Genomic DNA, 13256 nt, shown 5'->3' with positions numbered 1-13256 from the left:
CAATGTTTTGTTTTAGAGATATAATACATTTTTGTGGTTCAAAATTTAAAAGGCCCAAAGGGGTGTATAATAAAATATTTCTCTTTCAAATTTTTTGCCTCAAAACACAGCTTGTAGGATCTGAATTCCCCAACCAAGGATCAAACCCATGCCCTCTGCCATGGGAGAACAGAGTTCTAACCACTGCACCCACAGAGAATTCCCTGTCTTAACCTTATTCACAGATAACCACTGGATATTCCCAAAGGGAACTATTGTTATCAGCTTAATATTACATAATGGATTTTGCATCTTGATTTTTTTTTGGGGGGGGGTGTGGACCATTTTTAATGTCTTTATCAAATTTGTTACAGTATTATTTGTTTTATGCTTGGTTTTTTTGGCTACAAGGCTTGCAGGATCTTAGTTCATTGATCAGGAATCGAACCCACACTTCCTGCATTGGAAGGCAAAGTATAACCACTAAGTCCCCTGCATCTTGAATTTCAACCTAAAAATTTATTTTAGAAATTATTCCTTATCCATACATAAAGAGCATTTTCATTCTTTTTTATAGCTGTGTAATTTTCCATTGTATGCATGCACCATAATCCATAATTTAGCTAGCTCCCTACTTGTTGACATCTAGACTGTTTCCAATATTCTGTATCTCAAAAAATGATATGATGAATAATTTTGCATAAAGGCATTTCCTGTATGTGTATGAATACACCTGCAGATGAAATCTCAATAGCAAAATGACTGAGCAAGAGGATGTATGCATTTATAATTGGGATGTGTCCACATAAAGATAATGGACACACACTCACACACTCATGTTACGTGGCATGGGAGAAAATGGGAAAAAAAATTTTTTTTTTGGCTGTGCTGGGTCTTTGCTGCCTTGAGCCGCCTCTCTCCCGTTGCGGTGAGCGGGGCCTACTGTTCACCGTGCTGCCTGGACTTCTCGTTGTGCTGGCTTCCCTGGTTGTGGGGCACAGGCCCCAGGAGCACAGGTTTCAGCAGTTGCAGTGCTTGGCTCTGCAGCTGTGGCTCGCGGGCTTGGTTGCTCCTAGACATGGGGGATCTTCCCAGACCAGAGATCAAACTTGAGTCCCCTGCATTGGCAGGTGGATTCCTACCCACTGTGCCACCAGGGAAGTCCCAGAAAATTAGGTTTGTTGGGAACGCTCACAGGTGGTAGGGCTGGTAGTGTATAAGGCTTCACTGTCCTGTTAAGGCCCCAGGAGAGGCCTTCTGCACTGGGCACTGCAGGATGAACCATGGAAAGTGGTCCAGGATGAGGACCCTATACACATTCAGCTCTTTGTATTTCTAGGGTGATCCGGGAGAGGGCACTTGCTTAATTCTGTTACAGGGGGTGCTTCCTGGACTGGGAACTGTCCTCGAGGGGCCAGAGCTCAGTTAGTGACTTTGCATACTAATGCTGCCCTTAACCACAGGTCTCCCACTAGCCTAAAGACCCAACTCCAATCTGGTGAACTAGCTCGGTGCTAAGCTACAAGAGGGTAAAGAATGCACCTGCTAATGCAAGAGATGCAGGTTCGATCCCTGCGTTGGGAAGATCCCCTGGAGAAGGAATGGCAACCCACTCCAGTTTTCTTGCCTGGAGAATCCCATGAACAGAGGAGCCTGATGAGCTACAGTCCACGCAGTTGCAAGAGTCAGACACAGCTTAGCAAATAAACAGCAAGCTACAAGAAGTGAAAAGTGAAAGTGAAGTTGTTCAGTGTCCGGCTCTTTGCGACCCCATGGACTGTAGCCCACCAGGCTCCTCCATCCATGGAATTTTCCAGGCAAGAGTACTGGAGTGGGTTGCCATTTCCTTCTCCAGAGGATCTTCCTGACCCAGGGATCGAACCTGGATCTCCCACATTGCAGGCAGATGCTTTTACCATCTGAGCCACCAGGGACAAGAAGGGGAAAGGAAAAAAAGTTAGAGGTGGCAGAGAGCTGTGATGATTTCCAGGATTCCTTTCCTTAGCTGTGTACATGCCTGCCAAGTCGCTTCAGTCCTGTTTGACTTTTTGCAATGCATGGACCGTGGCCTGCCAGGCTCCTCTGTCCAGACAAGAATACTGGAGTGATGATCTTCCAGGGGATCTTCCCAACCCAGGGATCAAGCCTGTATCTCTTACATCTCCTGCATTGGCAGGCAGGTCTTTACCCCTAGTGCCACCTGGGAAGCCCCTTTCCCCAGCTAGTCCCAATCCAACAGCCCTCCATAGAAGTTATGGTAATTGACATACACTCACACTAATGAATGACAGGTTTCCTCATACCTGGAACCATGAGGACATTATCATCTTTTCTGATCTTTGATAATGTGGTGGTGAAAAGTGTAGGCTCACTATGGTGTAAGTTTATATTTCTTTTTTTATTATCTAGACTGAGCATCTTTTCATATGTTTTAAAATAACTAATTTTACTCTTTTGTGATATGCCTGTTCATATCCTTTCCTATTTTTGTATTGGATTATTGGTCTTTTTGTTATTGCTTTCTGGAGATTTTTATCTCTTATATATGTTAGGAAATTAATGCTTTGTAACATGAATTGCAAGTGCTTCTAAGTTTATCATCTGACTTTTGACTTTGCTTATGGTGGATTCTATCTTACAGGAATTTAATTTTTCATGCAGTTGAATTTATCACTTTTCTTTTTTTGGATTTTATGTTATATAGAAAGAACTATGTACTCTGAAATTATTTTAGAAAGCAACACTGTGCTGCAGGCTTTTTTTTTTTTTAACAGAAGTTCATGTAGTACTTCTCCTTTTTCCTAGACATTTGAATCTTTATCTAATTGTTTCTAGTTTTTCAAGTTGAGGATACATAGTATAAACCTGTACATCATTTTTGTATCTAAGGAATTAGAAGGAGTTGCCTGTTCTTTTAAGTACTTAGTTACTTTAATATGCTAACCACTCAATCAGTGAGCCTTGTTTTCTATGACTATAAACTTTCTTAGGATCAATTTCCCTAGAATCCTAAGCAGGTAGATAATACTAGACTTCCATGAAGCTTATATAGACATCTTTTCCAGTTGTTGTTGTGTTTTTTTAATGTTTATCTAGCATTCAGCCATTCTTACTGGGTCTTAAGCAGTATTATGTAACTTTATCCAAGTTGCTCATAAGAATTTTTTAATGAGAAAAAAAGCAGGTTTTCATATACACAGCAAAGTGGAACAAAAGTTTCAGTTGAAAGGTTATGGAACCAATTCCAGTGCCGGGGGATGGTGAGGGTTTCCCACACATCCAAACACACAAGGCTACACCACCAGCTAAGCGTCCTATGTACATGTGTGCAAGTCACTTCAGTCACTTCATGGGGTTTATTTGCAACCCCATGGACTGTAACCCGCCAAGCTCCTCTGTCCATGGGATTCTCCAGGCAAGAATACTGGGGTGGGTTACCACAGCCTCCTTCAGGGAATCTTCCAGACCCAGGGATCAAACCCACGTCTCTTATGTCTCCTGCACTGGCAGATGGGTTCTTTACCATTAGCGCCACCCAATGTCCTACAAGGCAGCTCAATTCTGACATTATCTACCCAGAGACAGTGTCAGATCCCACAGGTTAAGTGCTCTGTTCCAGGAGACTGCCCCCTACTTCAAATGAGCATTGCAAACTCAGGTTGTTATCCTTGTTTTTGAGATCTCTGCACAAAATTTATACTTAGGATTTGCAACTCTTCCTCTCTGGCTCTCTTCTTTCTGGAGTCCCCCCACCGCCCCCACTTTGCCTGCTTTTTACATTTTATTTAATTAATTTATTCATTTTTGACTGCGCTGGGTTTTCATTGCTGTACATGGGCTCTGTCCCTTTGTGGTGAGCGGGAGCTATTCCTCCGCTGTGGTGCATGGGCTTCCATTGCAGGGGATTCTCTTGTTGCAGAGCATGGGCCCTCAGGCGTGCAGACTCAGTCATTGTGGCGCAGGGGCTTAGTTGCCGTTTGGCATGTGTAATCCTCGAGCAGGGGATCAAACCCATATTCCCTGCATTGAAATGTGAAAGTGAAATTGTTAGTCACTCACTCATGTCCGAGTCTTTGTGATGCTATTGACTGGAGCCTGCCAGGTTCCTCTGTCCTTGGAATTCTCCAGGCAAGAATACTGGACTTGGTTGCCATTTCCTTCTTCAGGGGATCTTCCTGACCCAGGGATTGAACCCGGGTCTCCTGCATTGCAGGCAGAGTCTTTACCCTCTGAGCCATCAGGGAAGCCCTCCCTACATTGGCAGGCAGAATCTTAACCACTAGACAACCAGGGAAGTAAGTCCTTGCCTTTTAGAAGCTGTAGCTTCTCAGCTCTGCCCTCTGCTTTTTAGATGAAAAAGAGTGTGGTTTTCTGTTAGATTTTCACCTGTCCTGCCTGTCTCGGCCTGCCACCTACCTAGGTTAAACACTAATGGGAAAAGAGGAGGAGGAGGAAAAGGAAAAAGGAAGGAAAGACAGGATAGACTGAAACCCATCCAAGGCATTTACCTCCTCCCTCCAAAATCTGTTTGGTAACTGTCCAGTGCTTTCAGGTGCATGGCTGTGTTGCATCCAGAGTTGGTAACTGTTGTCTATGGGCAGACAGTATGCAGGAGCTTACTTGGCCTGACTAGAAGCAACGAAAGACAGAACATATAAAAGATGCTTGTAATTAGAGCCTGTTGATAAAAAGAGGGCAGCATTTCTCTTAAAGATAGAACTCTTGGGAAACATTTTAATGGTCCTTTGGCTTATGTAAATGTTAAGCCCAAAGCTAGAAGGGATAAGAGGTATTACCAAAAAATGGGATGCAAAAATTGTGATGCATAATGAAATAACAGGACTATAGTTCCCTGGGGATGAGAGTGAGGGTGTTCCTAAGACTAGAAGAAAAGGATGGGGAAGCAGGGTGACAGCAGAGTGCCAGAGGAACTTGGCTGAGGCAGAGGGCACCAAGAGATGAAGGAAACGAGTAAGAAAATAAAGGAGCCCCCGATGCAGAAGAAATAGTGTCAGGATTATCTGATACTCAAGGGCAAGTTGTACCTCTGTTTTAGTCCCTCTCTTTAACCCAACCCACAGTTTATATCCCACTAATTATAAAAAAATTTTCAAAAGGGGGCATATACACCCTATCTGATTACTTTCTTGTATTGATTACATACTACTTCTCTAGCAGGTATATTATCTGAAAAATCATCAGTAAATTAACTCTAGGACAACAACCTCCCAGAAAGATTAATGATATATAATTTACCTTTATGAAAGAAGCAAGCATCCAATAAATTAGAAAATGCATACCATCATCCAATAAATTGTGAAATATCCCAAGTGCTCACCTTATTGAGTATTTGACAAATGGACTTCACATTCATTCAGTTACATCATTCCTATTTTCATGTCACTTGCTCTATTGTTTGCTTAAATGTATGTCTTTTCACTAAAAGTGTTAGGTGTACTTCATCCATTCTGTGTCCAGGAAGGATAATGAGCAAGGATGATCACTTTGGAACATTGAATAGTCCCTGATCACGTGTCATTGCTGTTACTGCTTCAGATGCCTAGGTTCTAATAATAGTCTCATTCTAATCTATAGATAAGATGCCAAAAGTTTAAATGTATTTTATATGAAGGATTCTTTCATTATTTTCAACACAGCCCATAATTCCATGTTGGGAAATATTTGCTTCTAAGTAACAATTTTTTCATTTCAATAGGAAAAAAGGTATAATTGGCAAGCAGAATGTCTACCTGGGTAAGAAAAAGGTTGAAAAACTTCCAGATAAACACAAAATATCTGTGTTTTAGTTAGCCTGGTAGCATTTGCATAGATACATATGCAGGATTTGTTTTTACCTAAAAACAATGAAAATTATTTGTAAGTACTATATCAAGATACATTTTTTTAAGTTGCCCCTCCCCCAACTTCTGTTTTTCTGATAACCATATCTTTCTATTATATTCATTAAATAACCTCTTAAGCTTTATCAGTTCCCTAAGGTGACCATGATGCTGCTACTGAAGCTGAAGCTCTACTACTTTGGGAAGAGCCCACTCAAAGGAAAAGATCCTGATGCTAGGAAAGATTGAGGGCAGGAGTCAAAGGGGGGTGACAGAGGATGAGATAGCTGAATGGCATCAGCAACTCAATGGACACGAGTCTGAGCAGACTGCGGGAGATAGTGGAGGACAGGGAAGCCCGGCATGCTGTAGTCCATGAGGTCACAAAGAGTTGGGCATGACGTAATGACTAAACAACAAGGCTGACCATAAGAAAGTACCAGCCTGAATGGCTTAAAAACAACAGAAGTGTGTTACCTCACACTTCTAGAGCCTAGAGGTCCAAAATCAAGGTGTTACCAGTACACACGTACTTTTTGAAACTTTCTTGGCTCTTCCTAGTTTCTGGCAGTTTGCTGGCAATTTCTGGCATTCCTAGACTGGCAGCTGCATAATTGTAATCTCTGCCTTCATCATCACATAACGTGCTTCCCCTTCCTCATCACCACTGTCTTCTTAGAAAGACACCCGGCCATGTTGGATTAGGACCCACCCTACTTTAGTATAAGAAAGCCTTCCTCAGCGATCAGTGCAAAGAAATAAAGGGAAACAACAGAATGGGAAAGACTAGAGATCTCTTCAAGAAAATTAGAGATACCAAGGGAACATTTCAGGCAAAAATGGGCTCAATAAAGGACAGAAATGGTATGGACATAACAGAAGCAGGAGATATTAAGAAGAGGTGGCAAGAATACACAGAAGAACTGTACAAAAAAGATCTTCACGACCCAGATAATCACAGTGGTGTGATCATTCACCTAGAGCCAGACATCCTGGAATGTGAAGTCAAGTGGGCCTTAGAAAGCATCACTACAAACAAAGCTAGTGGATGTGATGGAATTCCAGTTGACCTATTTCAAATCCTGAAGGATGATGCTGTGAAAGTGCTGCACTCAATATGCCAGCAAATTTGGAAAACTCAGCAGTGGCCACAGGACTGGAAAAGGTCCATTTTCATTCCAATCCCTAAGAAAGGCAATCCCAAAGAATGCTCAAATAACTGCACAATTGCACACTCATCTCACACGCTAGTAAGGTAATGCTCAAAATTCTCCAAGCCAGGCTTCAGCAATACATGAACTGAGAACTTCCAGATGTTCAAGCTGGTTTTAGAAAAGGCAGAGGAACCAGAGATCAAATTGCCAATATCCGCTGGATCATCGAAAAAGCAAGAGAGTTACAGAAAAACATCTATTTCTGCTTTATTGACTACACCAAAGCCTTTGACTGTGTGGATCACAATAAACTGTGGAAAATTCTGAAGGAGATGGGAATACCAGACCACCTGACCTGCCTCTTGAGAAACCTGTATGCAGTCAGGAAGCAACAGTTAGAACTGGACATGGAACAACAGACTGGTTCCAAATAGGAAAAGGAGTCCGTCAAGGCTGTATATTGTCACCCTGCTTATTTAACTTATATGCAGAGTACATCTTGAGAAACACTGGGCTGGAAGAAGCACAAGCTGGAATCAAGATTGTCGGGAGAAATATCAATAAACTCAGATATGCAGATGACACCACACTTATGCAGAAGTGAAGAGAACCTCTTAGAAAACCTCTTTGATCGACAACGTTGAAGGAATGAGTAGTGGAAAATTTGGCTTAAAGACTTAACTTTCAGGATACTGAGATCATGGCATGCTCAATGTCCCATCACCTCTATGAGGAAATTAGATAGTTGTGTAGACAGTGGAAACTTCTGGCGACTTATTTGGCTCCAAAAATCACGCAGATGTACTTCAGCCATGAAATTAAAAGGACGCTGCTCCTTGGAAAGAGGAAAGTTTTTGACCAATCCTAGAAGCTAGCATATCAAATAAGCAAAGAACCATTACTTCCCAACAAAGGGCCATTGTCCTAAGGTCTCTGGTTGTATTCCAGTTTGTTCATTAGGAATGAGCTTGGTACTGTGAAGAAAGCCCTGTTACATTGAAAAAATGATGCTTTTGAACTGTGGTGTTGGAGAAGACTATCGAGAGACCCTTGGATTGCAAGGAGATCCATCCAGTCCATCCTAAAGGAGATCAGTCCTGGGTGTTCATTGAAGGACTGATGCTGAAGCTGAAACTCCAATACTTTGGCCACCTCATGCGAAGAGTTGACTCATTGGAAAAGACCCTTTGGTATGCTGGAGGGATGTTGTGGCCAGGGAATGGATAGAATCCAGGCACAGGATGAATGGCGGATCGGCATTCACTGAACTCGTAAAACATGGCATGAATTTGAGAAATACTCTGGAGCTGGTAATTGGATAATGTAGTGGCTGTCATGTCCCTATATGGTCGCAAAGAGTCGGACATGACTGAGCAACTGAACTGAACTGACTGACTTTAGTATGACCTCATCTTAATTGACTGCATCTACAATTGCGCTATTTCTCCATAAGGGCATATACTGAGGTATGGAGGGCCGTAAAAATTTTAACATTATCGTTTAGGGAAGCACAGTGCAACCCATGAAATCACTCTGCTCAGCCTTTTGGATGGATCTGACTCCACGTTTAGCTCAAGAGCTTGGCCTGTGGCTCCGACCTAGTTCGTCAGAGCTTTCCTTTCAGTTGCCCCTGCCCCAGCTTCCGTTTTTCTGAAAACCAGAGGACATTCTCCCGCCTGGGCTGCTTGGTGCAGGTCTGTGCCTATCTGAGTCAGAGTGAATTGCACACAGTGGGGGTTTTGCTGAGATTTCAAAGGAAGGAGCACTCTGGTTTAATTGTGCATTGCTTAATTCTGAACCTAAGGCATGTGAAGCCTAGACTCACTGCTGGCAGCCCCCTTACCATGAACTGTGCCCATTCATGGAGGAACGTCGAGGAGAGAGAAGGAGAGGGGGAGGGGGATTAGTCAGGGTTCTCCAGCAGAACTAAGAAGTCATTTCTTGCAATGATGGAGACTGAGAAGTCACAAGATCTGCAGTTAGCAAGCTGCAGACTTGAGTCTCCAGCTAAGAGATCCGACATTATACTGGCGGTATATTTCCAGTCTGAAAACCTAAAAACCAGGAGAGCTGATGGTATAAATTCCAGTCCCCAAACTGGCAGCCTTTAGACCCAAGACGAGCCAGTTTTTCTAGTCAGAAGACAGGAAAAGACTGATATCTCAGCTCTAGCAGAGTTTATAATCCATCAGACCTTCAACTGATTGCCTGAGGCCCACCCACATTAGAAAGAGCAATCTGTTTTATTCAATCTAATTATTCAAATGCTAACCTCATTTTAAAACCCTCTGTCTTCAAAAATAGTCCTCTTTCTTACCCTCTCCAACCTTTTAAATATCTTTGAGGCAGCCCTTATGCTAAGAATTGCCAAAGCAAGTTTCAGGACTTTTCTTTTGCAAGTATTCTCATTTTAGATTATAGAAGTATTGTTCCTAGTGAAGTTAAAGTTCTTTCTTCACTGTAAAATAATTCAAAGACAAAGCAGGGAGATTAAGAAACTAAAATGAAAGTATTTAAGCAAGAATACTCCCTCCAAGGGAGAGCGGGCACACAGATGAGGGGCCACTGCCCTGGGTTTCTTTGGCAAGTTATGAGGGGCATACACACGAAGGGGCAGAACATCCACTGGATAAGGAAGACTTTGAAAAGACTCATTTGAAAAGACCCTGATGCTGGGAAAGATTGAAGGCTGGAGATGAAGGGGACAACAGAAGATGAGATGTTGGATGGCATCACCAACTCAATGGACATGAGTTTGAGTAAGCTCCGGGAGTTGGTGATGGACAGGGAGGCCTGGCGTGCTGCAGTCCATGGGGTTGCAGAGTCAGACACGACTGAGGGGCTGAACTGAACTGAAGGAAGAGTTTGGGGATCAATAGTATTCCTTGGTTTTCATCCCAGCTCCATTTCCCCGAGGGGAGGGGGGATTCTTGTCCTTGTTTAGCTTAGATCAGAAGTGTCCTGGTGTCAGCTCATAAAGTGTACTTCTTGTCTGCAAGGTCAACCTCATTGTAATGAGAGCACAATGAACAACAGGTCACAGTTGAAGGCAAGAGATTCCTGCCTTTCCCCACATTTCTTTGTCTACTACTCAGACACTTAGGATCCAAGATGTGTGGTTTCCTATCAGTCCAGAGGCTCCTGCTTTCTTTTGTCTGCCCATGGACCCCCCTACTCTTTACAATTTGCATGATGTCCTGCCACCCGGCCCCTGCCCCTGTTTCTCTGTTCATTCCTCGCTACCTGCCTGCTAGAACAGTATTTTGCACCTATTATTTGTTCTTAATCCTTGGAGTCTTAAACTGACACCAAAAAAAATTTTTTTAACATCTTGTTGCAGATGCTTTTATATTTTGGTTAAATTGTTCCTATATGGAATAGGTTTAAAAATGGAAAGAAAAAAAAAAAGAATAGTTGTTCTGTACTTTTCAAACATCTAGCTATTTCTATTTTTATGATGAAATTTTCTTCAGACAGAACAAAACAGTGAAATGGGACATCTCTGATACTAAATCCTTAGACCTCTTCAGTTTTTAACCTGAAATTATCCTACCGTATTTGAAAAGAAACTTATTCTCTACCATTTACATTCCAAAACTTGGAGCTTCTGAACCCTCAATTAAAGCTAGCTAACTTAATTATCTTAGCTAAGTGTTTCTTTCTCATTCAGCTTATAGTTCATTTATCCCTTCTTGGGATATAAGTCATTATGATAGAGCTATATAACCAATATACTTGTTTGTCAGGAAGTCATTTTAATGTCTTTGAAAGACTGAATTATCACAGTTTATCTGAGTTCCACATCAACATAAAGAGTTGAATTCAAACCCAATAAAGCCATCTCTTCTTGGTCTTTATCCTCTTTGACTGCCCTGTATCAACTGTATATTAGAGTTCCTGACCACATCTCATTTCACGGGGCTGGTTCTGCCTCTGCCTGTGATGTAGTGGCTTTTTGGACATTTTCTCTTCCCTTGACTTCTATGCCTGACTCTCTTCCTGCCTTCAGACTTTCCTCCCGTCTGCTTCTTTGAATCTTAACCAGTGTCCTTGGCCATTTTCTTCTTTTCTTTCCCTTAGCAGCTGCATCCATACCCTGGTAAAATGGCCACCTCTATGCACCTAATTTCCCTGGTATCATCTTTACTTTCTTATCTGTTCCCTTGCAGTGACTTGTGTATTTATGTTTATTGTGGTCCTTATCACATCAAAGTACAATCGTTTTCCTGTTGAACTGTCTTTGCATCTTTGACTTTTAGATCATTGACATTAAGAATATGGTTTCTTATTCACCTACCCAGAACCAGACACATAGAAAGTGCTCTTTCGAGTGATCAACGTTTTCTGTCTTTACCATGCCATGGATAACATCTGTGTATGTCTGTTTAGTTCCTCAAACTAAACAGGGATAAAACAAATGGAATCATTGTTTACTGCTGTCAACTAGAAAATGGCACTTGCCATGGGTGCTTGCCATCGACCTCTACAAAGATTAAATCATGTGCTAGTGCAGCTGTTGACCTTCATCATCGTCTGAGGGGAGTTTAGGGTGGAGATCAGAAATGAGGCACTCTGTGCTGCAGGAAAACTGGCAGGAGAGCTCTTCAGTTAGTCTCAGGAGCTGATTTTATGAGCCCAATTCCTGTATCTCCTCATTCTAGAAAAGCACTAAAAGCTTTCATGGTGATACTTGTTTCTCTTGACTCGCAGAAGCCTCCCAAGACCAGCAGAAGCTTTCTACAAAAAATATGTGCTTGATTGCATGTATTCCCCCTCTACCAAAAGTGTGTGTATATATATATACTGTCCTCCCCCTTACATCTTTTGGAGCAATTTTATATGGATGATATAAAATATAACTAATAAACTTGTGGATTTTGCAAAAGTTGTTCAAGACAGAGCATTGAAAGTGTCAACTGGCTTCATTTAACTGCTGATAATGGAGTGTTGAAAGAGAAAGTAGACCTAAAGAAACGGTTTGGATTTCAAGCAGAATTCAGAGGAAAGTTTTTCTACCTGAAAGTTTTTCAACCTGAAAGTTTTAAGGATGGAAAATAAAACTGTTTCTCATTCCAAGCCTCTCCAGATGGTTAAGTTGGCAAAGGAAGAAATAGCTCTGGGAAAAGATCAAAGCCAGGATGATGCTAGTGGTATCAGATCAAGACCAAGTAAAGGATGCATCTATAAGACAATTGCGTGCTCAGTCTCGTGTGCACCAACTCTTAGCATGACCCCATGGACTGTGGCACATCAGACTTCTCTGTTCATGGAATTTTTCAAGCAAGAATACTGGAGTGGGTTGTCATTTCCTCTCCAGGGGATACTTTCCGACCAAGGGATTGAACCCGGGTCTCTGAAGTCTCCTGCCTTGGCAGGCAGATTCTTTACCACTGAATCACCTGGAAGCCCATAAGATTATTAAGACCTTATAAACAACCCACCCCAGTATTCTTGTCTGGAGAAGTTCATGGACCGAGAAGCCTGGTGGGCTATAGTCCATGGGGTCGCAAGGAGTCACATGACTGAGCGACTTCACTTTTAAAGACTCTGCCTCCTAGCTGCTCTCAACTGAACAAAAAAAGAAAAAGCAGCTTATAAAAAATATAAGGGCCTGATTTACAGACCTTTACAGGTCAAGGAGATTAAGACAGTCAGTCCTAAGGGGAATCAACCCCAAATACTCATTGGAGGGACTGATGCTGAAGCTGAAGCTCCAATACCTTGGCCAGCTGATGCAAAAAGCCGACTCACTGGAAAAGACCCTGTTGCTGGGAAAGATTGAAGGCAAAATGAGAAGAGGGTGGCAGAGGATGAGATAGTTGGATGGCATCAATGATTCAATGCACATGAACTTGAGTGAACTCCAGGAGGTGGTGAGGGACAGTGGGGACTGGTGTGCTGGAGTCCATGGGGTCGCAAAGATTTGGACATGACTTTGCAACTGAAAAACAACACAGGTAAATAATTGCAAAACTCTTAGAGGCCGTGTTCCATAGCACCCTAATCCTCTTCCCAAGGTTGAAAGAACCATAAATTTGAGTGTGTATATGGCTTTGGTCAAAAGATGCTGACCCCAAAAGTTTGTGTGGGTTATGTCCAAGGATACTAGCCCCAGTAGGAGTCATAAGCAATCTGCAAAGTTTCTAAGAGAACTGTCAGAAGCAATCTGTGCTGATTTAGACTAGAGATTGGATTAGGACTGAAATTGTTCAAAATGAATCAAGATTTCCGGACTCCTAACAGTCTACTGTCAGGAAGTAGGATGAGAAAAAACTTCTCAACT

The sequence above is a fragment of the Cervus canadensis genome, chromosome 6 (assembly GCF_019320065.1).
Source record: "Cervus canadensis isolate Bull #8, Minnesota chromosome 6, ASM1932006v1, whole genome shotgun sequence".
In the NCBI taxonomy this organism is placed as follows: Eukaryota; Metazoa; Chordata; class Mammalia; order Artiodactyla; family Cervidae; genus Cervus; species Cervus canadensis.
The sequence above is the reverse complement of the archived record's forward strand: the minus strand, read 5'-3'. Positions refer to the sequence as shown.